The following is a 25,120-nucleotide window of genomic DNA, read 5'->3' as shown; positions in this document are numbered from 1 at the left end:
AGCTCTTGATAAAAGCCTATTAATGGGTGTTTTTGCAAAAAATATGGACAAGAATTGCCATGTATGATGCAACTCAACTTCAACCAGAATCCAGGATATCACAAATAAAATAAACAAAATGCTTTAGCTTGTTATTGGCCGTGAACTGATTTCCTTGTCTTCTTTACCTGCAAAAGAATTATCTTACTGTAATTTCAAAAAGTAACAATGTGAAATTAACATATCCCTCATCTTAAATATACAAAATGAAGAGAGAAGCCAAAAGAGACAGCAAGATATTGTTACTCAACTCTTCAATGCATCTAGATAAGAGATTGATGCAAATGTACAGCAAATGTAGTGGAAGCTCTCAGAGGACTATGTGCTCCCTATTGTGTAAATTAGACTCTTTAGCTCAGGTACAGTCATGGAAAGAAAACAATGGGGGTATGTGAACTCTGTGGCAGTCTCTGCAGTTCTTCAGCTGCAGAGCACATGCTTTCAGGTATGGTCAACTCTGATATAGAATAGTTCAGACCAAAACTACCTGCTCCACATCTCCTTCTGGAGACACTAGCTACTTTCAGTTCTGAACTCCAACCATGCTTAAGCTCTTTAAGCACGGAAGGAAAGTTTCACAGAATCACAGAATATGCTGAGTCGGAAGAGACCCCCAAGGATCATCGAGGCCAACTCCTGGCCCTGAACAGGACCATCCCAAAGATTCAGACCATGTACTCAAGAGTATTGTCCAAACACTTCTTGAAGCCTATCATGCTTGGTGCTGTGACCACTTCCCTGGAGAGCCCGTTCCAATGGCCAACCTCTCTCTGGGTGAAGAACCTCCTTCTAATATCCAACCCAAACCTCACCTGAACCAAGTTCAAGCCATTCCCTCGGGTCCTGTCACTGGACACCAGAGGAAAAAGATCAGTGTCTTCCCCTTCTCTTCCCCTTGCGAGGAAGTTGTAGACTGCAACGAGGTCTCCCCTCAGTCTCCTCTTCTCCAGGCTGAACAGACCAAGTGACCTCAGCTGCTTCCTTTCAAGGCCTTTCACTACCATCTTCTGCTTTCATCTTTTTCTCCTTTGGATGCTCCCTAATAGTTTAATATCTTTCTTGTATTGTGGTGACCAAAACTGCTCACAGTATTCAAGGTGAGGCCGCACCAGTGCAGATCAGAGTGGGACAATCCCCTCCCTTGATCAGCTGGCAATGCTGGGCCTGATTCCCCTCAGGACATGCTCGGCCCTCCTGGCTGCCAGGGCACTGCTGGCTCATACTCAACTTGCCATTGTCTGGGACCTCCACATCCTTTTCTGGGGTACTGCTTTCCATCATTCCATTCCCCAGTCTGTCTGTACATCCAGGGTTGCACCGTCCCAGGTGCAGAATTTGGCACTTTCCCTCATTAATCTTCATATGGTTGGTGATTGCCCAGCCCTCTAATTTGTCAATGTCTCTCTGCAGGGCTTCTCTGCTTTTGAGGGAGTCAACAGCTTCTCCCAGTTCTGTATCATCTGTAACCTTGCTTAGTATCCTTTCCAGTCCCTTGTCCAAGTTATTTATGAAGATGTTGAAGAGCACAGGGTCTAAAATAGAGCCCTCTGGAATCCCACTTGTGACAGGTCACCAGTCTGATGTCACCCTGTTCACTATAACCCTTTGCACCTGACCCGTGAGCCAGTTGCTCACCCATCCCATGATTTGTTTATCGAGCACTGTGCTGGACATTGTGTCCAGAAGCATACTATGAGAGATGGTATCGAAAGCTTTAGTGAAATCCAAAAAGATTACATCAACTGGCTCCCCTTGATCAACTAGGTGAGTTAACTTGTCATAAAAGGACATTATTTTGAAGGGTCTGAAATTAAGCTTGAAGGGTCTGAATTAATTTTGTATGGTCTGAAAAGAAGTAGTGAAAAATTCTCAGTCTCCAAGAGGAGCTAATTTCTGGATATTTCCATAGACAGCCATGCAATGGTTTTCCCAAGAAGTATAACAATTTCTAGACTTTTTAGCTTTATTTATCCATGTCACCAACTGGAGTTTTGAATTTGGAGTAATTAAGGAAACACTCTGGACTACCAAGTGTTGCACAAAGTAAGCACTAAATCACTTAAACAAAGATAAATGCAGCAATTTCAAAAAGGAGAAATAAAAGCCAGAAATAAAAAGGAATATTGTTTTCATCAGAACAAGATCTTCCAGGTTGTGATTCACTTGCACAACTCACAGCACACATTTTAACTGAATTTACCAGTCAACTGAATTACATTACTCATACAAATGCATCAGGACCTTGACAAACAGCTCAGATTCAAAACCTTTATGTATACAACAGTGTCATGGTTTAGAATTGGTATTCCTTCATTTAGTGTGTCCTCCTGCTGAGACTCCAAAACCATACCCTTCCCACTCACTTCCCCTCCCCTCACAGGTGGATGGAGATAAAATTGGAGGCACAAAAGGCAAAGATCACAGTTTGAGATAAGAACAATTTACTGGAAACAGCAATGAATTAATAAATCTAACAGTAACAGCTACAATATTAAAAACAAAGTGTACAAAGAAGAGAGTGCAGAGCTTGGCCTGACTGTAGCCATGCTACCCAAACGTCTAACTCCGGTTGGGACCAGTGTTACCTGCACTGCTCCATCTGCCACACTGGATCCACCAGAAAAGGACACCCTTTTCAGAAGCAAAAGTCCCTTTCCTCCATCCCTGAAAATTATGTAAGATGGTATAGATTAATATCTGGGTCTTGGCCATGCCTACACGGCTCCAGGCTCCACTCCCTCACAGGTACTGCAAAAAAAATTAACCCCATCCTTGGCCAAACCAAACCATCCTTTATTCTATACCATTTAGTTCATGCTCAGATCCTACACCTTACATCAATATACATATATATATATATATATATACACATGCACAGGTATAATTTCCATAGTCAATGACTATCTCTCCAAGATGTCCGTTGAGTTCACTTAGTCCATGACTGTGGGTTCTATCCATCCTAGATGTCTTCCAGGGTGGGAGGGCTGGTGAGCTGTTGGCTGGTTGCAAGCTGCATCAGGAGCGCACAACTGGTGTATCTGGAGCAGTCCATCCTCATTGTCCATGGGAGTTATGGCACAGTGTCAGTGTCATTGAGCAACCAATCTTATACAATTCAAGATTACAGACTGTTCTCACCCAAAAATCAAATCCCCTTAAGGTACATATCATGTTTCCCTGTCACTCTGTATTATCCACCAAGCACACACAGGTCCTTGAGCAAAAACAATCCCATGGATGAGTTTTCCCTTGCTTGAAACAGGACTAATCTAAACTGTCTTCCCTAACACATTTCTCATATGTGCCCGAGGACTTTATCTCCTTCTATGGGACATGGAGGTTTTGATTGGGCAGGGCCAGCTCGATTGGTCGAGCCTCTAGTGTTAAGTAACCAGGTGGCCTTCGCTAAATGTAGATCCCAATGTTTGAAGGTCCCACTTCCTCATGTCCTCTCTGTGGTCATGAAGGTAAAACTGCAGGTTACCTTGTAGTATGGACCCTCTCTCTCAAGGAGAAGGGTGCTTGCTCCCAATAGCAGAGACTCTGGTCTGTACTGGCAGGGCATGGGAACATTTCCTCTCTAGTTTGCTCAAGTCTTTCAAATCTGTCCACGCTCTTGGACAGTCTTTCCACAGCTGAGGTGTAGGTCACTAGGGAGGAAAAAAAGATGATCTTCATATTGCCAGAGTGGGGTAGTCACCTTGATGCCTTAAGTTTTAGCTTTCATATTTTCCAGATTCTGTATTGCATTAGTATATAACTCTGAACTTCATATAAAGTGTTAGCAAGTTCTCTTCACAGTTTAATTAGACAAAACAATCCTTTTCCAGCTTGAAGACCGAAGACACCGTTGCAGCTTTAGGCCCAAAATGTATAAACAACAGCGAATTGAGGAGAGCAATATGGAAAGATGAGAATTCATAACCTGAAACTGTCAGGGGACAATTGGGGACAATTAACCCCAATATGTAAATAGACCAAAACTTATAAAAGTGTAAAAACTCATAACCGGTCATCCATCTTAGATGCATCTTGGGTGGAGCCACAGCCAAGCTCTTGTACTGCCCAAGGTGTATCCTTTAGGGCCTTTTAACAAATATCTACTTTTTTCTTTTAGCTCTGTCTAGTCTCTGTTCCAGGTCACCCTTTTCAAGGCATCCGTTCTGGCACCCCACAAAGGGACAATGAGGCATCTGGAAAACCCCCTGGACCAGAGGAACACAAAGCTGCCCTTCCACTCCTGCTGGCACCCTCAGGGGACCCCAGCTGTGGTCCAGAAGGTATCAGAGCCCAAGAATCATCAGATCTGGCACAGAAGCACGTGAGTAATTGAATAAAAGTGCTATTTGGTTTGTTTTAGCAGTTTTAGCACCTGAGTTAGGTGCTGAGAGATCTCATTGTTTTTTTTTAGTGTGGAAAGACCCCAGTGGGTCTAGGCGGAGATGCTTTTACATTTGTTTGTCGCTCTCCGTCTTGTCCTCTAGTGTGGGAGGGGATGCCCTCTGAAAAAGCGAAGCACTCTTCATTCTCCTTCTTTTATTTACACCTATGCCAGTGAGATGGTGTATGGTGATGGTGCACTCTGAACAAACTTTTGCCATATGGATTGTCTACACCAGACTTCTAGATCTATAGGGGACTGTTCCTTATTTGAATCCCTGTAGAATACCTCCAGCACAGCTCATTCTCTCAGGTACTGGATACATTGCTCCATGGTGTTCCACCTGCTTCAGCAAACTATTAGATCATCCTTAAAATAATACCTTCCCCTCACACTTGACAGGAGTCACCTGCAGAGGCTGAGTTTCTGTTATCTTCCCAATCCCCTAGTCCATGCCCACATCCCAGAAGAGGGATCCCAGTTGCTTGGCTTCGTTACCATCTAGTTTCATATCATGGGCCACAATATCCCAGCATCAGAGAAGCCAGGTCACCAGGGGCTCACTCGACTGGTGGCTGAAATCTTTTCACATACCTCTCAGCTCACACAGGGATAGGAAATGGGTGATTATCTCCGGCCCTGCCTCTTCCCCCTGTTGTGAGGGCCCTACATCCTCTTCATCCCTCACTAGGATAACTGATTTGGTCTTGGATTTTTTTTCTGTATAGGGGCAACTGCTACCAGCGCGGGTTGTTCCCCTGGTTCAGCTGCAGTTTGAGTGGCCACAGTGGCAGTTGCTCTGCTTTCCTCCTCCTCCCCCTGAGGGTGCTGTCTAGTGAGGATCAGTGTTCAATAAATAGCAGCCAAGGCCTAGCACACTGCAGTAAGTTGTTTCTCTCTGGAGCTGCCACAGCATTCTCCTTGCAAATATTCTGTCATTTTTTCAGGGTCCTGTAATTGTTCAGGGATATATTTCCAAACCACTGTAGCAGAGAATTTCCTCAAAATCTGGCCTATTTTCTTCCACATTCCATGCCATTCATGACTATCCACCCTTGAGGTAGATCAGATTTGCAGAAGCAAATAAACTCCACAACTTTGTGAAAGTCATAAAGCCAGTATGCTTATTACAGCGCTGGACGCTGGACGCATGTGGAGATTACTCTCCTTAAAAGACATGCACACCTCTGGGAACTCCAGATCCTTTTTTATTCCCTTCTCAAATACATATACATGCAATTTCACAGTAGGCTGATACATATTCATTTTTACTGATTTCCCATGACATTTGCCGCTAATTCTTCTTTATCAAAAAGAATTCCTGGGTCAGACTGCCCTCTCTCGTAACAGTCTCTCTGTCTGCCCCCCTAATCTCTTGTCCTTCAGCTGCAGCAGCATAGGCTTTTTGCAAGAACAGGCAGTCTGACTAAACAGCTATGTTTTCAAGCTACAGATTTAACTCAAAGATGTATGTTTCACCTAAATCAAAATGGATTTCTACTCTGGAAAACTTCCACTCTGTCTCAGATCTCTGAATGATCTTCCTATAAATCTCTTGATTCTAAACATGGTGCAGACCATACTGAGGAGACCTGGCAGACTTAGCAACAAGACCATGCTTTCCTTAACATCCAATGGGAATTCAAAATTCTCAAAAGCTGTTGTAACAGGCCTGAAGGAGGAAAAGGGGATGAAAATCTGGGGAAAACTATCCTCCCCTGTTCCCACCACAGACTGAGCACAATTATTAATGGACTCCCAGAGGTTGCACTCAAGGTAAGTGTAAGAGAGCAACACTGAATACACATCCAAAATTACCTCCATCGCTGTTGATATTATCATGTTGATGTTTTAAGTTTTAGCTTTTCTATTTTTCAGATTCTGTGCTGTTTTAGTGTGTAGTTCTGAGCTTCATATTAAGGGATGGTAAGCTCTCTTCACAGAGTAGGTAGACATAACTATTCCTTTTCTAGCTTGGGACCAAGGACAACCAAAACAAATTTCAGGCCTAAGAGCATAAACAACAGTGAATTGAAGAGAGAAAAACAAGGAGGATGGAATTTCATAGCCTGAAGCTATAATTGGACAATTAACTCCTGTCACCTTTAAGTCAGAGATGACACAGAGTCATATCAGAAGGCTAATTCCACTTTATTAAGGACCCATTCATTTTTATACTCTAGTTCAGTACAGGTGGGCCTGATCAGTCCTTTAATTAAAACACCATCACCATTGGCTAATTAAGAAACCACCTTTTCAGTAAACATCTTATGAGGAAAACAACTTATCACAAAACCACCTGTGGATTGTTTACAATTCTTTCTCTCCAGCTCCCTCAGACCAATTCATGGGAAAACTTATCTAGCTTTCTCTCTCTCTGACCAGGCTGTCACATCCACAAACTCCAATATGTTAATGGACCAAAACTTATAAAAGTGTGAGACCTCGTGAACGGTCATCCATTTTTTGACCATTTTGGGTTCCTCTTGGGTGTAGCCCTGGCCAGACTCTTGTGCAGCCCAAGGTGTATCCATTGAGGCCTTTTAATAAATACCTACTTTATTCTTTAACTCTGTCTAGCCTCTGTTCTAGGTCAGCCTTGCTCACGGCATCAATGTCATAAACTGATTTCCCACAGTACAGCAACAAAGCAATCCTGAACCTTCTCCCTGCTCTGAAAAAGAGCATTGAAAAAGCACATAGTGCATATTTGTGAGTATATACTAGGTTAGATATCACAACCACATGAACAGACCAAGCAATATTGTGACTGGTGGCTCCGTACCTAATACAAGAAATGCTTAGATCAGATTTGCTTCCAACCTGCTCTGGGCAGATCTGTTGTTATTTCAATCCAAGACAAAAGTGTACAAAAAAGAGAGTACGGAGCTTGACCTGACTGCAACCATGCCGCCCAGACCACTCCCTTTGGTCGAGGCCAATGCTACCCCACTGCTCTGCTCCACTGGAGAGAAATGCTTGAGAAAGTCCCTTTCTCCCACCCGTGTCAATGACTTAAGATGGTTTTTGTAGCAGGACTCTTTGCCCTTGGAATGTGATCAAACAACACAAAGAATGCCCTATTTTGCAAGCTATCAGTGGTGGGCTGAGTGGGGGTGTCATGTGCTGCTTTTGGTTTTGAACTATTCTAAAAGCAGTCTGGCTCATCGTCCTTGAATTAACATCCTGATAATGAGGCAAAGATTTGGTAGATAAGCTGCCAAGCTGGAGACATATGACTGGCAGTCATATCACATTACACTACAAAAGTCCAGTCCACTTTCATACGGTAGGTTCTTCTAACATATTCCTTCCTGGAGTGTGTATGAAGTTTCCTCCCTTGAAGGAGGGATGCCCCTCCAAGGATGCTCCTCAAGGTTGAGTAAAAGAGATCTACCCATGAGTGTTGTTGGTATGCTGAGTTACATTAATCGCTACTTAATAATTGTTTCTTTTTGATAGATTTAAATATAGTTGCTTCAACATAATTGCTTTGATATAATGCACTGTACCATACTATACTAGTAGTTTTAGCTTTTATACTGTGTTGTAAATAATTCTGATTAAGATCTTTTGTCTAATCATTAGTTATAATAAATAATTCATTTAATATAAACATATCTGATTTGCCATTTTTCATCCTGTGGGACAAAGTTACTTAAACAATTGACAAAGTCTGGGGCTAAGACTGGATTCTGGATTCCAGACTCCTCTCTGAGAAGTTTAGAAAGCAAGTGGGTCCTTTCTGCACCTCATGACTCAATGATAAGGCTTCTCAAATAAACTTTGTCTGAAGCTCCTACTCTCACCCCACAGTACCAAATAGCATCTGAGTCTTGGTGATGCCCACATAGCTCCAGGCTCTGCCTCCTCACAGCTACTGCAAAAAATTAACCCTGTCCTTGGCCAAAACCAGGACAAACATCTATAACACAACACCTTTAGGAAACTGCAAACCATCAACTCTTCCTCCCCCTTTGGTAAAAAAAAAGGAAAGAGTGGGAGGAGAAGCTATGATTTAATATTTCTAAGTACTTAAAGCCAAATTGATGCTTGAAATGCACATTTGCTAAGGTTTAATGACATGGAATCAGAGTAATAGCATTTAAATTTGCCATTTTGTCCAAATAAAAGTACTCCAAACAGGATACAGCTTTTGGTGGAAGCTAAAGGGTGTTTTGGCTGTGTTGATTGGGATGTACTTTCATACTCAGCAGAAATATAGCAGAACTACTATGTAAAACTAGCCAGTTGTTACTCAGTTTGCAGCTTCTATTATAATGCACACTGGCTTTCAATAGGCACAGCCTAAAATATTTTACCTTAATAAAAAAATAACTTGAACACTGTGTCATATAATCTTCTCTCAGATATCACTGAGTTGATGTTGTGCTTATGCAAGAATAAAGGAAGGTACAAATGAAAAGACAGAGAAACAATACCTACAGTGTCAGAATTCAGGACATCCCTCTGGCTGTCCTGGACTGCCCAGACCCCTGCCAGGGGGCTCAGAGACCCTGGCACAGAGCCCAAGATGCTTGTGGTTTTGATTATGACCCATGGAGCAAATTACCAACCTCATATGAAGATCTGCAAGCCACGACAGTTTAAGCAGAATGATAGTGAATTTATCACGGGGTGAAAAATAGATTTTTGGGGTTTTTAGAATGGGAGTTTAGGGGGCAAGATGGAGGAATCTGGGCGTCTCCAGCCTTTCTCCTTCTTCTTCTTCTTGGCCTCCATCTTCTGCTGTGATGTTGGCACTTTTAGATTGGTTTAGAGTAGAAGCTCACTGTCGAACATAGATAATAGGTATTGGAAAGTAATTGTAAATATTGTACACGGAGTTTTTAGTATAAAAAGATAACACCACCCCGGGGGCAGGCAGAGTGCCTCTGACTGTCTTGCTGAGTGGACCTCAGCTGGACAGGAGAAAAAGTTTTATAGATAAGAAACAATAAACAACCTTGAGACCAAGAACTGAAGAACTCTGACTCCTTCTTCGAGCACCAGGCTGGGAAAAGAAACTTTCTAACATATCTCAGGCTCACTCTGACCAGCTAGAGATCCTGAGACTACATGTGTATTCAGTTTTCATGGCCAGGTTTTGGTAGTGGGAGGGGGCTTCTGTGAGAAATTGCTGAAGTTTCACCTATGTCCAACAGAGCCAATGCCAGCTGGCTCCAAGACAGATTCACCACTAGCCAAGGCTGAGCCAATCAGAAACGGTGGTAGCACCTCTGTGACAGCATATTTAAGAAGGGGAAAAAAATACAACAGCAACTTCAGCCAGAAGAGAGAAGTGAGAATATGTGAAAGAAACACCTATGCAGACAAATTCATCAGTGCAGAAGGAGGGGCAGGATGTACTCCAGGTGCTGGAGCTGTGTTTCCCCTTCAACCTGTGGTGAAGATCATCTCTGCAGGTGGAGCAGAGATTCACCTGCAGCCTGTGGAGGACTTCACACCAGAGCAGGTGAATGCCCAAAGGAGGCTGTGACCAGCTGTGACCCTGTGGGAAGCCGGCACTGGAGCAGAATCATGACAGGACCTTTGTACCCATGGAGAGAGGAGCTCACAGTGGAGCAGGGAGGGGTGGGAGAAGGTGTTTCTAAGATTTGGTTTTATTTCTCATAATCCTACTCTGATTTGACTGATAATAAATTAAACTAATTTTTCCAGGTTGAGTCTATTTTGCCCATGACAGTAATTACTTAGTGATTTCTCCCTGTCCTTATCTTTACCCATTAATCATTTGTTATATTTTCACTCTTCCCCTCTCCAGCTGTAGCGGGGAGTGATAGAGCAGCTTTGGTGGGTGCCTGGCATCCAATATACTCATTTTGCCTGAGTAAGTTTTAGTCTTAGTTCATTATCATCTGGTATCACTCACCAAGGGACTTCTAGGGCTTTCTTCACTCGAGAGTGATGGATCCAGGCATTCTGCTCCTTGATTTTGATTGCAGTGAAGGTGGTGAGAAGTACTTGCAGTGGTCTCTCCCACTGTGGTTTCAAAGTCTCCTCTGTAAGAGACTTAACATATACATCATCCCCAAGCAATCTAACTCCCTGCTCCGAGTTCCAGCCACATGTTTCTCAATTACTCTGAGCTGTTTGCTTAAAGCCACCATGTAGGTGGCTAGTGTTATCACCCTAATGTGGGTGGACATTCCCTTCGTATTCTATATGGTCTTCTATAAGGCATTTCAAAAGGATTCAGCATTCCTTTAGCTCAGGGTTTAGTTCGAATTTGCAATAGTGTCAATGGAAGAGGTTGGGGCTAGGGTAGATTAACTTCTTGCCCAGTCTTACAATCTGCTGCTTAATCAAATGATTCATTTTCTCCACCTGGTTGCTTGATTGGGGCCCTATGGAGTGTGAAGTTCCTAATCTATGCCCAGGTGGCTACTAATCTGTTGCACTGCTTTGGAAATGAAATATGATTCTTTATCTGAGGATATTGTGGCTGAAACTCTGAAGCGTGGTATTATCTCTTGTAAAAATAATCTGGTCACCTCTTGAGCTTTGTCAGTTCTGGTGGGGAATGTTTCTGGCCACCCTGAAAATGTATCTATTAATACCAGTAAGTACTGATACCCCTCTTTCCTTGGGAGTTCTGAAAAGTTGATTTGCCACTGCTGTACAGGCCCATGGCCTCTCTCAGTCTGACCGAGTTTCGGCCTGGGGGTATTTTTGGGGTTAATCTGGAGGCAAGGATCACATTGTCGGCTTACCTGAGTGATAACGGCATATAAATTCTTGACAACAATAAATTCTTTCAATCAGATGTAGGTTCTAGAAACCCTGTGGAAATTACTACTTCAAAGTCAACACTTCATTTCAATGCACTCTGTATCACTCGCAGCCTTGGTCATTTTGGGAAAGGAGCCACACTCTATAAAAGGCTTTTAAGTAGTTAGGCCCTAGTGTGTTTTCTAGTGCTCTTCCTTCACTAGTAACCACGAAAATGGGATTACTAGCTCTCCTTCAGTGGTAGCCCACCCCTTGTAGTTTTATGTCTCTTTTGATTAGTATTATTATATTATGGCTTACCTTCGAGGAAAATCTGTGCATAATTACCTATTGGAATATTAATCCCAATATTACCAGTTAGATGGTGCCTGGGCCCGTCTGACCCTCGCTGCTGGGCCAAAGGCGGCACTGTGGTGTAGATCACCCCAGAGATACCTTGGCAGCTGGAGGTTGCAGCAGGGCACTGAACAAGTCCAGGCTTGTCAGGAACTCCGTTTACCTCAGGAGAGAGAACTTCTGGCGATGGTGAAGAGAGAAAGGAGAGGATTCTGCTGGAGGGTTTCCAGATGTTTATTCCATGGTTACAGAGGTCTGAACCGGGGCAACTGCTCCAACAGAATCCTGGCCGCATGGTCTGATTAACCTTTTAAGCACAGGGACAGGGGAAGGGGAGAGGACAGGTGAGCTACCAACCAGGTGAAAGGGGCAGGGTCTCAAGGGACTAGGGACACCTATACGGTCCAATGCCCCCCAGGCCTGAGGAGCATGACCAACCACACGACACCTTGCTGGAATGTTAAACCTGATTGACAGGGCACACTCAGCAAGGGGCGAGGGGGAAGGGAGAAGGGAATATTGGCACACCTGAGGAAGGGACCCGGAAGCTAAAAACACACCACAACAATTACCTCACTCTTTGCTGCTTTCTTTGCCTCTCCATCCGCTAGCTCATTTCTTTCCTCCAATTTTAAGCTCACTCTCTGGTCTGCCTTAATATGCTTTTTCAGGTAGCTGAACTGCTTCCAGCAGCTGGATTGTTTCTTCTTCCCTTGTGAGGTTAGCAGTCCCCTCTCCTTCCAGATGGCTCCATGTGCATGCATGACTCTGAATGCCTTTTGCTGTTTCTAAGGCATGGGTCAATGCATTTATCTCAGCCTTCTGTGCAGAGGTACCTGTGGGTAAGGGTCCAGACTCTATTACCTCTCTGCAGGTAGTCACTATGTACTTTGCATGTCGCTTTCCACTGGCAATATAGCTACTCCCGTCAGTGAACCAGGTCTCTGCATCATCCAAAGGAGTGTCCTTTAAGTCTGGGCGGCCGGAGTAGGTAGCTTCAGTGGTCTCCAGGCAATAATGGTGTACTGCTTCTCCTTGATTTCCACTGAGAAAAGAAGCTGGGTTGACAATATTAATCACCACTATCTCTACATCATCTTGTTCTACCATGATGGCCTGGTATTTCAGAAACCTCTGTGGTGAAAGCCAGTGGACACCCTTTACTTCCAGTACTGCGGACACTGTGTGGGACACTAGCACAGTCATTTTTGTCCTAAGGTCGACTTGGGTGCCTCTTGAATATTCAGCACAACTGCTGCTACACCTCTGAGGCAACTTGGCCATCCTTTGACTGTTGCATCTAGTTGCTTAGAGAAATAAGCAACTACCCTCTGGTATGGACCCAAGTCTTGAGCCAATATTCCCAGGGAAATTCCTTGCATGGAAAAATAGAAAGAATGCTTTACTTACATCTGGAAGTTTCAAAGCTGGAGCCGACATGAGGGCACTCTCTAGCTGGTGAAAGGCCCGTGTGGCGTCTCTTGTCCACTGGAGATCTCTGTTTCCATCAGCAATAAGAGCATAGAGGGGTCTGGCGAACAGTCCATAATTATAAACCCACAGCTGGCACTACCCTGCCATGCCTAAGAAGGTTCGGAGTTCTTTCATTGTCTGGGGTTTCAGGGTTTGGCATATGGCTTCCCTGCCTTAAAGTCTGCTGCTCAGCACTCACTTCTTACCCCAGGTAGATTACCTTCTGTTTCACTACCTGTGCCTTTTTCTTTGAGACTCTGTGTCCTTGGAGTCCTAGGAAATTCAAAAGGCTTACCGTCCAGGCTTCCCTCGTCCGAGTGGCTACTAGAAGATCATTCACGTACTGCAACAGCCTCCTTTCCTCTTGAGGAGCTTCCTGGGACTCTGGGTCTTTGCAAGCTGTTCTCCAATCGGAGTGGGGAATTTTGAAGCCTTCAGGCACATGGACCATGTGAGCTGTGTTTGAATGCAAAAATTTTCTGGCTGGCTTCGTGGATAGGGAGGCAATAGAAGGCATCTCTTAGGCCTAAAACAGTGAACCAGGTTAGCTCAGGTGTTAAACAAGTTAGTAAGGTCTATGGATTTGCTACCACAGGGTACAAATTCTGTGTTATCTTCTTGACAGCCCTCAATCCAGTACTATCAATTATATGGCTGATTCCTTCCCTATCTTCCTTTTGAGGGTACTGCTCAGTTCTCACTGGTTGTGTTCTTTCCTTAAGCTTGATTACTATGTGGGGGTATTTTTCACCCTCCCTGGTACAGCAGAGGCCCATACCCTTGAAAACACTTATTTACTTATTCAAATATCTCTTTACTAATGTCTTTCTTAATTTCAATGGCTGTTTAAGTTAAGCCTAACATCTTTATATTATTTGCCTCCAGAGTAACCTTTCTCATTTGAGAATGTTTAGCGAATTGAGCAAATTGTACAAAAGCTTCTAAGTACACATAGTACACATGTTACTTTAAAGGTTTGCAAAAGTATGCCTTCTCAGACTGGCCAGTTTTTCAGTTGTTCCCCACACTACAACATAAACATTCTCCACAGGTACTAAAGCTTTATTTAAAACTGAATATACGGCCCTTGTGTCGACTAAAATTCTACCCTTTTGGGGAGGTCATCTTTATCCTTCCTCCCTTACCTTGGGAGGAACCTTTAACAAATCATATGTACTCATTTTGTGAACTGTAATTGCTTTGCGTTTCAGCATGATAATCTTTGTTTGACTTCATACGTTGCTATCTTATGCTGCATGCTGAACAACATGTTTGATTTGCTTTCTCTTTGCCTTGTTTTCCTTTTCAAGGGCCAAGACCAGAGGGCAGTTTGATCTCACAGTCTCTTTGCCATTCTGGGTGGTTTCTTAAAACAAAAAGACATATCAGCATACAAAAACCCCATCCCATTTATCTTCCTATTTTAAAACAGTACTAAGAGCAATGAAGTATTATAAATCTTTTTATTTTCTGAGCTGCTCTTACTGGAAACCTTCTCCCAGTGAGCCCCTCCTAAAAGGGCCTAATTTAGGAACCTCTTTGCTCTGGTCAGTTCTCATTATCTCTTTCTCCTTGCCCTATCTCGCTTCTGCCCAAACCTCTTTTCACAGACCTTCACAGTAGTTTCTCACTTTTCCTCCTACACACACACAGCTCCAGGTGGCAGGTATCAGATTTGATCTCCCACACACGAGCCTGAAGATCTTAGGTTCTGAATCAGCTTGATCAGAAACCTTTAATTTACACTCGGGGCATGTGCCCTGACTCCTATTAGAACAGCAATACCAGCGTTTCTCACAAACTCTGCACTGCAATAATACTTAACGCAGCGTGCCAGCCTCTTGATGCACCAAAGGCTCCCCGAAATTGCCCGCAAAGGCAGGCTATTCTGTTTATTACAGAGAACTCTAAAGCCCTACAGCAGACCATTCCCAGTCCAGACTTAATATAGTACCAGCTGAAGTCTAGTCTCATAAACTCATTCATCTCTTCTGTCTAAACTCTATTTTACAAAATATCAGTCTTTTCTAGTTCTCTTCTTGCACAATCTAATTAAGCACTGTGTCTACTTACACTTGTTTTACTGCCCTGCAAAAAGGCTTTGCTTGTCCCAACAGAAACTCTGATATGCCCACAGACACAGACATATGCACCCTCCCCCTTAATCTCAAATTCACTAGAGCCAAGGCTTGAATTGCTGTGGGGGGGAGAATTCTTGGAATTCCTTTAATTCGCTTTATCATAGTTAAGCACAAATCACCATACCATAGTTCTTCTGTGTAAAATGCTACTCTTGTTGCAAACAAAATCTTAAAATCTCCACAAACACCACTATACAATCTGAGAATCAAATTACCACAATGCAGTGGAAGAAAATCACCACACAAAATCACTGGGAAAGGGCATATTTCTCAATGTGCCCACTTTTCTCAACACAACACAGCAAACCATAATTCAGCATTTACTCACATCAGTTTTCCCTGGACACAATCAAAATAACAGCACACAGTCCAGAGATCAAGTCCAAACATCCAGAGCAAAGGAACTCTCTGAGCTCGTACTCACGGTTAAAATGCACCAAATCTACACAAATCATTATATTTAAAGACAATAAATACCGTGACTGACGTTCCGCTTCTTTGCAGGGCACTTCTCTCCCTGCCCCCACAGCCTGCTGCAGCCAGCATCTCAGGCCTCACTCGGCTGCTTCAAACATGGGTAGTACTCACCTCCCCCGCACTGTAGAGCCTTGTAGATCTACTCTCTTTTATGCACCATACACTTATACACTTGCATGATTAGAAACAGTGCACTGACCACACAATGCATTAACCATACAGCGACACAGTGTCCGGACACCACACACACACACACACACACACACACACACACACACACACAGACATAGAGGTCCGCTTGACCCACCCCCAGGGTCGCTAGTGGTCTGCCCTATCAGAAAATGAACCCCCGTCTCTCCTCCATCAGCTGGACCCAGATGTCTCTGAGAGATTTACTCCCTAGCTCTCTTTTCCCCCGGGGGCCCCTCAGTACATACCGTATTCTCCTCCGCAGCCAGCAGGTCCTTGTCTGTCCTCGCAGGTGGCAAGTCGAGACGAGCGGAGCCCCACCAGGAAAAAAAATCCTAGGGCGCGCCTTGGATGTCCGTCTATCCCCCCTGCCCCTGCGGGGACAGAGAACTCCCGGCTTGGCTCGCCATAATATTTTGCGGAGAAAAGAAGAAAACCCCACAACTTTGTAAAAGTTGTAAAGCTGGTATGTTTATTACAGCGCTGGATGCATGCAGAGATTGCTCTCCTCAAAAAAGGCATGCGTACCTCTGAGAACTTCAGGTCTCTTTTTATCTCTCTCTCAAATACATATGCATAGAGTTTCACAGTAGGTTCATATATATTCATTCTTATGGACTCCATGTGACATCTATAGTCAGTTCCTCTTTATCAAAAAGAATTCCTGGGTCAGGGCGGCCTGCCCTTGAATTGTTTCTGTTTTTTTTTTTCTCTGTCCCCCTCTGTCTCCTCACTATCTCTGTCCTGCAGTTTTCCCTTCAGCTTTGGCCTTACAGACTTTTCACCTTTCCTAGACATTTCACCTAATTCAAAATGGATTTCTATCCTGGAAAATTTTCACTTTGCCTCAGGACACTCCAGAAGTTGTCTCAAATTGTTTGAAATTGTTTGATGACTGTCAATGGACTTTTGAAAACTATTGATGGACTTTTCTGCAGCAAGCCTGTTTCAGGACCAAAAAGGGAGTTTCAGAGATGGCAAAGAGGAACATCTTCAGTCCATGGACTTTTTCCTGAAACTCAGCTGTTTGGACTTGGACTTTCTTTGCATTGTTTTTGCATTTTCTTGTATTGTGGGATTGTTTTAGTGATTTGATAGAATTGTATGTTCTACAGGTGAAGAAATTCCCAGTTTATTCCACACCAGCACTTGAGTGAGGTTTTGATTTGCAACAGATAACCTGTCAAGTGTTTGTTCTTTCCTCTGCATGTGCACAGCAGAGAAAATTACAAACACTTTTCTTTTTAATTCAACTAATTTAAAAGGGTGACATGTCACAGACATCTTTTCATAAAAATCCTTTCTTTAGGATTTTCCCTTCTGGGAAGCTGAGGCCCCAGAAGAAGAATGTAAACAATGGTTATCTGCTGCTGTGGAATGCAACAGGTGCACCTGTGATTGGCCCATGTTGGATGTGTATAATTAATGGCCAATCAAGGACCGAGCTCTCTCTGGGACAGAGTCGGAGAGAGCTTATTTGTTATTCATTCTTTTTTATTCTTAGCTTAGCCAGCCTTCTGAGAACTTTTCCTGCCTTTTCTTTTTAGTATAGTCATAATGTAATATATATCATAAAATAATAAATCAAGCCTTGTGAACATGAGGTCAACATTCTCGCCTCTCTCTTCACCTGCAACCCTTGTGACCACCATCACAATATTGTCTTAAATCAAGACAATACTGCATCCAGTTCTTGAGTCTCCAGCAGAAGAAAGATAGACCTGTTAGAGCAGCTCCAGAGAGGGGTCACAAAAATTCCCAGAATTCACAGAATGACTAGGTTGAAAGAGACCTTAAAGACCATCTGGTCCAACCCATGTCCTAAACACCTCAACTAAACCATGGTACAGAGTGCCATATCCAGTCTTTTTTTAAACACATCCAGGAATGGTGATTCCACCACCTCCCTGGGCAGACCATTCCAGAACTTTATCACTCTTTCAGTGAAAAACTTTTTCCGAATATCCAATCTATATTTCCCTTGATGCAGCTTGAGACTGTGTCCTCTGTCAGTTGCTGCCTGGAGAAAGAGACCAAACCCCACCTGACTACAACCACCTTTCAGGAAGTTATAGAGAGTGATAAGGTCACCTCTGAGTCTCTTTTTCTCCAGGCTAAACAACCCCAGCTCCCTCAGTCGTTCTTAATAGGGCTTGTGTTCCAAGCCTCTCACCAACCTAGTTGCCCTTTTCTGGACACGCTCAGGCGTCTCAATTTCCTTCCTAAACTGAGGGGCCCAGGACTGGACAGAGTACTCAAGGCCTCACCAGTGTCGAGTATAGGGGGAAAATGACTTCCCTGGTCCTGCTGGCCAAGCTATTCCTAATACAGGCCAGGATGCCTTGGCCTTCTTAGCCACCAGAGCACACTGCTGGCTCATGTTCAGCCGGCTGTCAACCAGTACTCCCAGGTCCCTTTCTGCCTGGGCACTGTCCAGCCACACTGTCACCAGCCTATAATGTTGCAGGGGTCTATTGCAGCCAAAATGCAGGACTCAGCACTTGGATTTATTCAACTTCATCTTATTGGACTTTGCCCATCCATTCAACTGTTCCAGGTCTCTCTGCAGAGCCCTCCTACCTTCCAACAGATTGACACACGATCCCAGCTTAGTGTGGTTTGCAAATTTACTAATGAAAGACTCAATCCCCTCATCCATGTCATCAATAAAGATATTGAACAGAACTGTCCCCAGCAAAGAACCCTGAGGGACACCACTGGTGACCGGTCGTCAGCTGAATTCAGCACCATTCACCACCACTCTGGGCCCGGCCATCCACCCAGTTCTTAACCCAGCAATGAGTGCTCCTGTCCAAGCCTTGAGCTGTCAGCTTTTCCAGGAGTATGCTGTGGGAGAGAGTGTCAAAGGCCTTGCTGAAGTCCAGGTATACAACATCAATGATGTGGTGGTTTGACCAGGAAGAACTGGGAATTCTGGGAGGCTGTGGTCAAACCAATGGATGCTCGGAGTTTGATATTGGCACCTGGTGTGACCAGTGCGGTTTGGACACACCTCCAAGAATACACAGGGGTTAAAAAGCAGAGCTTCGGCCCTGAGAGGCCTCTTGGGACGTCGAGGCGAAGAGGTCAGATCTCCCGCCCCTGTCAAGCTGCTGCTGCTGGGCGGGGGAGGGGCTGCCATGCGGTAGGCCCAGGGCCTGGACAGAGATGGGGGGTGAGAAGGCCTTCGAGGATGGAAGGGGGGAGGAGCAGCCCCAAGAGACATCGGGCAGTCATTCCCCTCCCAGGAGGGAGAGAGAGAGAGAGTCGGCGTCTGAATGTGATAGCAGCCGGCCAAGGAGGAGAAAGGGGGGGGAAGGGCGCAGCCCGGCCGGCCGCAGCAGCAGCGTGTGTGGGAGTATCGGCATCCTGGGACAGACAGAGACTGGAAGTTTTAACCCCTTTCTTACATGATTGGGGCCTTGCAAAAATGCTGATCCTCCTCGGAGCTGAATAAGAAGGGAGATAGGAGATGAGATAAGACAAAGACCTGGCCCGAAGGATTGTGGAGACGATTGACTGAGTGGAGAGAGATGATTGGAGTGGCCTTTTGGCTGGACTTTTCTTGTGGCCATGGACTCAGTTTGTTCCTGTGACACAGAGACTGCACTTGGGGGGAGGCAGTGCCTCAGAACCAGGAGGGTTCATCGTGGGGACCCCTCGGCCCCAGGGGGTTGGAAAAATATGGGGGGGACAGATGTCCCAAAGCAGAGACTGTGCCTTTTTAGAGTGAGACAAGGCATCCTTAAAAGATAGCCCTAGAAGCAGCTCTGGTCCATGCACAGTGGTGAGAGCACTGGGCATGGAAGGAAGATGTCACAAGCGGCAAAAGGACTTTTCCGGGTGGTGCCGAGTGACATGGAAGCACACGAGGTTTCAGCGTGTTTCCAGGGGAAGCCTATGGAACAAGAAGGACTCCTCTCCTCTTCATGGACTGAAGTTTGAGCATACTAAAGGGTGGTGCCAGGCTGGGCAGTTGGCAATTTGGGAGAATGTATCGGATTGGGAAATTCTGGTGGTGGGGAGGAGGAAAGTGTTTTTTGTAAGGTTTTCAAATTTTTTTTTCTTTTCCTTATAGTTTTTTCCTATTTTCCTGTAGTTTAGGTAATAAAGTGTTCTTTATGTTTAAGCTGGAGCCTGTTTTGCTTATTCCTGGTCACATCTCACAGCAGACACCAGGGTGAGGGCATTTTCATGGAGGCACTGGTTCTGTGCCAGGCCCAAACCATGACAAATGGCCTTTCCTGCATCCACCAGACCTGTCACTTGTTCATAAAAGGATATCAGGTTGGTCAAACACGACCTACTCCTCCTCATCCTGTGCTGGCTGGGTCTGATACCCTGGCCATCCTGTAAGTTCTGTGTGTAACAGTATAAACTGTTCCATAACCTTACCTGGTACAGAGGCCAGGCTAACCAGCCTATAATTAACAGGATCCTCCTTCCCATCCTTTTTATGAATAGGCGTCATATTGGCCAGCTTCTAGTCATCTAGAACCTCGCCAGTGAGCCAAGACTGTTGGTAAATAATGGAGAGGAACTCTGCAAGCTCATCTGCCAGCTCCCTCATAACCCTGGGATGAATCCCATCTGGTCCCATGGATTTATGAAAATCCAAGCAGTTCAGCAATTCTCTGACTGCCTCCTCCTGGATAACAGGGTGCAGCAGTGGGGGTTTCAAGATGTTTGGTCTCTCCCTGACTGTAGCAGTGGGGGTTTGAAGATAATATGTTTAGTCTCTGTCTAAAGTTGTTTACCACCTGTCTTCCCGCTTTTTCTCCATGGCATAATTCCAGAGTTTTCCCTGTCTATCCTCAAAAATCCTGCCCCTTTAGCTTGTCTGTCACAATTTGCTACACCCCTTTATCTATAAAATTGGCTGTCAGTTATGATATTTCCTTTTTTCCATTGTGTCCTAGGGTGTAGTTAAGATGCTTGTATCCCCATTCATGTGTTCTGTTAATGTTGGATATTATGTTCTGTACCTTTAAGACTGGCTCTGAAGAGTGAAAGTTTTGGTTTGGGTTTTCTTATCAGCATGGCGGGACACAGAGACTGCGGCTTTGTCTTTTTCTGCTTTTTGCTTTTCGCTTTGCTCACTGTCGCTCTTGCTTGCTTTGCTTCTGCTTGCTTTTTGCTTTTGCTCTTTAGCTAGTTTAGCTAAACAGTCCAAATTTCTTCCTGGACTGTTTCTCCCCTCTTTTTTCTGACCATCTGGAACCTGCTCCAGACTGGGACCTGGAAACACCAAGAGTTTGCACCTTGTGGTCTGCAGCAGCTGCCCCAGCGCCGGAGGGACTGAGAACAGAGCGACCACCCCCGAGAGAGACTTTCTGAATTTGTCATCTTTTTCAGAGTGGTATCATATGGTATTGTTCATTTTGTGTGCTGGGGGGTGCTGTGCCTGTGTAATAAACAGGTTCTTTCCACTTCTCTCTGAGGAATTCTTCCCGAACCGGTTGGGGGGAGGGGCTGTGTGGGTTTGCTTTCTGGAGGGGCCCCTTTGGAGATTCTCTACTAAATTTGCCCTAAACCAGGACACATTGGTATGTAACTTTCCCGCTCCATGTTATGCTTACATTTGTCCCTCCAGACCCCTCCTATCTAGCCATTGATTCGTTAGACTATGTCCTCCTGGGATTCCACCCCCCCTCCATAAAGCCGCTGTTATTCTCTGTTTCCTGCTCTTTGCCACTGCCTCCTCTTCAAGCTGTGTGGCACCCGTGCCCCGCTGGCACCCGCACGGCGCAGTTGTTTGTAGCCTCGGCATCCTCCTCTGTCGCGAGAAAGAAGAACACCCGCACAGTATGGCATCAGCTGCCCCCTTTCAGCGCCGCTCTTGCCATGGGAAAGAACACCCGCGTAGCCCCGCCAATGCCCGCGTGGCGCTGTCGCGCCCGCGCGGTGTTGCATCACCTGCCTCGCTTCGGCACTGCTCCCACTGCGGGAAAGAATAACATCCGTGCAGCGCTGCCGTACCCACGTGGTGACCAAGTTAGCCTCTGTGACGCTCTTGCGTGGAAAAGAATAAAAGCAGCTCAGAGAAGCAAGCAAGACTCCTTCCTTTTTCCTTTACTCTGATCCTTCAACGTGGGTCTGCGTTTATCGGCCGTTCCTGGTGGTCCAGGACCCCAGCCAGTGGCCGAACCGCGATCCTGCCTGACGGCAGCAGAGGCGGGGCGCGGCCACTCCTGGCATGCGTGCCAATCGTCCCTCCCATGATCAGGACGCAACATCAACAGAGGAACCATTCTGCTCTCTGATACTATCGGCCAACCCAAGAGGACAGTTATCCTGAAGGCAAGTCATCTTCCCACTAAAAACTGAGACAAAGAAGGCGTTAAGCACCTCTTCTCCTCATCTGCAGTTACTACTTCCCTTCTGCATCTAATAAAGAACAAAGGTTGGTCTTATTCTTCCTTTTACCATTAATATATTTATAAAAACATTCTTTATTATCCTTTACAAAATTTGCCGTTTTAAGTTCAAACTGAGCTTTGGCCTCCCTATTTTTCTTCCTACATGCTCTAGCAGCCTCCTTAAATACTTCCTGAGAGACCTGATCAGATGATCAGAGGGCTGGAACACCTCCCCTATGAAGAAAGACTGAGAGAGTTGGGGTTGTTCAGCCTAGAGAAGTCTCTAGGGGAGATCTTATTGTGGCCTTTCAATACTTAAAGGGGCTGTAGAAAGAGATGTTTTACCAGGGCTTGTCATGACAAGACAAGGGACAATGGTTTTAAACTGAAAAAGAGTAGATTAGGATTGTTCATAAAGAAGAAATTCTTTACAATGAGGTCATGAGACACTGGAACAGGTTGCCCAAAGAAGCTGGCCATGTCCCATCACTGGAAGTGTTCAAGGTCTGGTTGGATGGGGCTTTAAGCAGCCTGGTCTAGTGAAAGGTCCCTGCTCCCTGCTCCTTGCAGGGGGGGTTATAAAGAGTAATTAAATTACCTTCTTAATTTTCACATGAATTATCTACAAAGCAGAGCCTTATGACCAAGAAACCACAGTGGTCTCTTCCAGCTTCACAGGAAGAGATTTATTAATGAGATGTCCTATTACCAAGACTTTTATCACATACTGTACAGGCTACTTACTACATTATGAAGTAATTAACATCTGAAAGACAAAAAAAAAGAGTATGTTTGCTTAGTTCCTAAAAAATAAATTTAAAAAAATCAACAAATCAGACATGGGATTGACCATTTAATCTGAAGAGAAAATTAGAAAATGTGTCATTAACAAAATTCACAAAGGCTTGCATGCCTAAAACTTCCCCTGACATCTAAAGGAGCTAAAAGAGGTTTCTTCCTCAATTTCAGTTACACTTACTAGCCTCTCAGACCATGCTAGAAATTAAATTACCCAATTATATTGGTGTTTTTTTCTGGAAACTATCTGGTGGTTTTAAACAAAGAAAAATATGTACAGAAATGCTGAAAGCAACAGCCAATACCAGCTGTGCATTGGATCACAGAATGGCTTAAGTTTGAAGGGATGTTAAAGATCATCTAGTTCCAACCCCCCTGCCATGGACAGGGATATCACCCACTAGATATCTTCCAGAACACAAGCCATGTTCATTCCTCATATGCAAAATTCCACATTCTGATACTTCAGTATGAATGTCATATATGCTCAGAGTCAAGGGCACCCTTCCTCTTCTTCTTCCCCCTCTAGTTTGAAGTGCCACCTTCCTGACTCATGACAAATATTTTAATGTCCACAGAATGTACATGTGTATACATATGCATCTACATAGCATCAAGAAGTCAGAAACAAATGTGCTGGGGTTGCAGATTCTAAAAAGTTTAGGAGGGAAACAATGTCTCACACATTTAGTTCTGGGAATTTACCACTGAGTTTTCAAAGGAAAATCCTAGTTACCTAGTAGTTTCTAGACAAGCCAGGCAAGGACATTAAGAGAGGCTATGCTGTCACTCCAATTTTGTATCAATTGATTTCAATCCACCAGGAGACCTTCCAACACCCATCAGATGAATCTACCTTCTAGTCCATTCAGCCAGAACAGCTAGTCAGGTCAATTTAGCTCAACTCTCATTTCAGGTAGATCAGACCCTGCAGTACATAAGACCACCAAAACAGATTATGTATTAGTGTCATTAAATGCAGCACACATTAGGTCCACAGCAGGTCCCCTCCATAGCTCTTACCTGCCATTGGCTGCAATCAAAAAGTGTTGCACCCTCTGTATGGCCAGTGGAGAGAAGGGCATTCAGTAGGCGATGAAGGAAGGAAGGTAGAATATGCTTGTTCCTCCTGATATCCACCTTTGCTTACAGCTTTTCCAATCCAAATCAGTCCTCCACAAGGAAACCCTACTAATGTTATCTGCCTACTGCTGAACACCCAATCATCCCATCCCACTAAGAAAACTCCAGACTTCAATAGACTTCACATAATATCAGAAACACCTGAGTTCTGCCCCCACCCACAGAGGAACAGGATCTCTTCAACTATCAGGTGAAATCTTTTACTAGTTGTCGCAGAACTATATACAGGAATCAAAGTTGCATATACAACCCAAGGGGGATGGCCTTATTGTTGGCCATATTGACCATTTTTCCACCATTTCCAAATCCTTATAAGAACTGAAAATAATATCCTGCAAAATGCTACAAATGTAAGCTTGCAATGACTCTTTTGCATAGGCTGTGCAAAGAGTTTTATCTGTGGGAAAACCAAATATTTGTTAACTTTTTCGGTTGGCGTGTTTTTTTCTGAATTTCTTTCCTGTAGTCCTAGCAGTAGAGTTTGTATTTTTGAAGGAAAAGAAGGATTTCATTACCTTCAGATATCTGAAAAAATTAAAAGAAAGAAAAATCTTGTGTCTGTTCAGCTTAGAAGTACTACTATTTTGCTAAATAAAGGGACATGCCTTTTATATAATTCTACGTGTTGTCTGTAATTGATTTTCTTGTTTTCCTGCATTTGAATGTTTTTAAAAGTTCAAGAAAAAAAAGGCTTTATGTAAAGCTCCCAAAATTATTCCATGTGGCATGAAAGACCAGTGAATGGTTAATATTTCCCCCCCAAACCTTTTCCTTTAGCAGCACTGTTGTTATCTTGTCAAAAAACATGTTTATTTTTCCTTTTTCATAATATCTTAGTAATAACTTTATGTTTGAAGAGTATTACCGCAATTTGGAACCTTCATATCCAGCAAGGATATCCTCTTGGTGGTGTCATCTATGCAATATAAATCCAGAGTTTCTCTGTAGAACTTGGTCTCTTGAAATTTCTTGATCCATATAATTTCACAGGAACACTTGAATGGATTGCCCAGCAATATCCTACAGCAAAG

General features: G+C 44.2%; 1 protein-coding gene across 2 annotated transcripts in view; it reads right to left on the bottom strand.

The window, feature by feature from the left end:
- Positions 1-365: 365 nt before the first annotated feature.
- The window catches only part of LOC141726844 (uncharacterized), a 46,193-nt gene continuing 21,438 nt past the window's right edge, over positions 366-25,120 (bottom strand). The window contains exons 3-4 of one of the 2 annotated variants that reach the window (XR_012577806.1): positions 10,314-25,109; positions 366-9,212 (exon numbers count right to left, since the gene is read on the bottom strand). The gene's annotated coding sequence lies outside the window, so the exon portion shown is untranslated. The remainder of the gene's footprint in view (positions 9,213-10,313; positions 25,110-25,120) is intronic. The other variant, XR_012577807.1, reaches the window with a different exon arrangement.

The sequence above is a fragment of the Zonotrichia albicollis genome, chromosome W, assembly GCF_047830755.1.
Source record: "Zonotrichia albicollis isolate bZonAlb1 chromosome W, bZonAlb1.hap1, whole genome shotgun sequence".
In the NCBI taxonomy this organism is placed as follows: Eukaryota; Metazoa; Chordata; class Aves; order Passeriformes; family Passerellidae; genus Zonotrichia; species Zonotrichia albicollis.
Note: the sequence above shows the minus strand (reverse complement) of the source record. Positions and strands in the feature narration are given on the sequence as shown.